This window comes from Stomoxys calcitrans, chromosome 3 (assembly GCF_963082655.1).
Source record: "Stomoxys calcitrans chromosome 3, idStoCalc2.1, whole genome shotgun sequence".
Classification (NCBI taxonomy): domain Eukaryota; kingdom Metazoa; phylum Arthropoda; class Insecta; order Diptera; family Muscidae; genus Stomoxys; species Stomoxys calcitrans.
The window spans coordinates 98671262-98673445 of record NC_081554.1 but is presented as its reverse complement, the minus strand read 5'-3'; the positions used below and the strand labels follow the sequence as shown (position 1 = coordinate 98673445).

The window sequence follows — 2184 nt, the reverse complement described above, 5'->3', positions numbered from 1 at the left end:
AATAAAGGTATTTGGGAGTAGAATACGAATCTGATATCCAAATGTGGGACCAAGTATTTGGCGCAGAGACCCTTCTCCAAAACACTCTCCAAAGAGTACAAATTTACCGACCATGGCAATATGTGGCTCAAATGAAAGGTATTTGAGTTTAGAAAACGAATTTGATAACCAATTTTGGAGCCAAGTGTTTGGAGGGGACGCCGCATCCAATAAACACTCTTTAAACCAATAGCAATATGGGGTGGTAATAAATGGTATTTCAAATAAAGTCTTTTAAGAGTGGCGTACATCTAAAATCCAAACTTAAATGAACCTAAAACATTCAAGCAAGTTCGTAGTCCAATAAAGATAATAGGGATTCAGATAAAGGCATTTATTTTGTTATGTTATTAGTCAAGCGATATACATATTCTATTTTTCGTAGCATGGTATTTTACTAAAAGCTTTTTAATTGTCGAAAATAAATTTGCAAAGAATAGTTTTGTTCCATATAAAGTAAAAGAAGGCGCAACGGAGCGGGCCCGGGTCAGCTAGTTGTTAATAAAAACGAAGTATACATTTCATTTTGTTCATATGTTATATGCCTTTTCGTAAAAGTTTTCTGATTTGGATTTGTATGATTTAAAAGAAAAATGAAATCTAATTTTTTCACAAAAATATAGTTTGGATTGAATGATCTAAAACAAAAAGAAATTAAATTTTTTTCAACAAAAGTATAGCTTTAAAGTGGATTTTTTAGTATATAAATAGAATAAACGTTTGTTTAGTCATTGATAGGCAAAAGTTCATTCATTCGTGCAACAGGAAATAATGTTTAAGAAAAAAGCTTAAAAAGTCATCACCCTAGTGGATATAGCAGTGCTTGATTGATAAGAAAGAAACAACATTTACCTTATGGCGTCTACGATTATACTTGAAATAAAAGAGTTGTCCGAATCGATTGAAAAAATTATTGAAACAATTAATTATTTAATTGAAAAGAAGTAAAAAGGCGTTTAGCGGTAAAAATTTATAATTTATGCCTCCCATTATAAAGCCTAACAAAAGTCACTGTTCCAAATTTCAGCGAAATCGGATTTTTAATGTGCCTTTTATATGGCCAAGACTTTTAATCGAGAGATCGGTCTATATGGCATCTATATCTAAATATGAACCGATCTGGGCCATGTTGCATAAAGATGTCGAGGGGTCTAACTTAATTCACTGTTCCAAATTTCGGCGACATCGGGCAATAAATGCGCCTTTAATGGGCCCAAAACCTCAAATCGAGAAATCGGTCCATATGGCAGCTACATCCAAATCTGGACCGATCGGCACCAAATTGCAGAAAGATTTCGAGTGGCCTGACACGACTCACTGCTCTGTGGCTTTTATGGGCCTAAGACCCTAAATCAGCGGATCGGTCTATATGGGGGTTATATCAAGATATCCGATTTAGCCCATCTTCGAATTTAATCTGCCTATTGAAAAAAAAGAATATCACAATGTGTTGCAAATGGTATGACTTAGTGAATATACCCCCATCCTTCTGTGGTGGGTATAAAAAGTTAAAATTCAATTAAAAAAATACACTATGGACATACACCTAAGCCAGTAAACGGCTTGTTGTGCGCTCTAAAAGCTAAAAAATAACCTCTTAAAACAAAATTTTAAGTTAGGAATTCCGTGCTACTTACAAAATCCTTAATTGTTTTCAATACCTCTCCCCTAAGTTGGTTTGACGTGGTTAAGGGTGCAAAACGAAATAAAACGCAACCAATTAACAAATTTATGAATATTTTTAATTTTGCTTCCTGACACATCACTTATATTTTTTCGAATCAAATTTTTCTGTACAATGAAAAGAAAATGACAATCCAATGCCTACTCAATCTAACATTTTTTTTTTAAACTCAAAAGTGTTATATAAACTAACAAGGAAAATGAAAACTTAACCTACTTTGTTACAAAATAAATATTTTAAACGATTGAGAATAATAAATGTGGATACACCACAGTATCCCCTCCCTAGTGAAAACGAAATTTATACTCCAGGAGCAAATGATACTTTCTTTCCGGATCGTAATTTCATTGTTGACGTTCCTTGTGAATTGCTTGAATTGATGGGTTTCCATGGGTTTCTATGGGTTTCCACTCACCGCTAATAAATTGTTGTAAAACTCCACCCATTCCTGTATCCGATGC

At 33.6% G+C, this 2184-nt stretch overlaps 1 long non-coding RNA gene across 1 annotated transcript; it reads right to left on the bottom strand.

Moving 5' to 3' along the window:
• Positions 1–358: 358 nt before the first annotated feature.
• LOC131995769 (uncharacterized) lies at positions 359–1819 on the bottom strand. Its single transcript, XR_009397618.1, has 2 exons — positions 1677–1819; positions 359–677 (listed from the first exon to the last, which is right to left on the bottom strand). It is a non-coding gene; the product is annotated as an uncharacterized LOC131995769 (long non-coding RNA).
• Between the last annotated feature and the right edge of the window lie 365 nt (positions 1820–2184).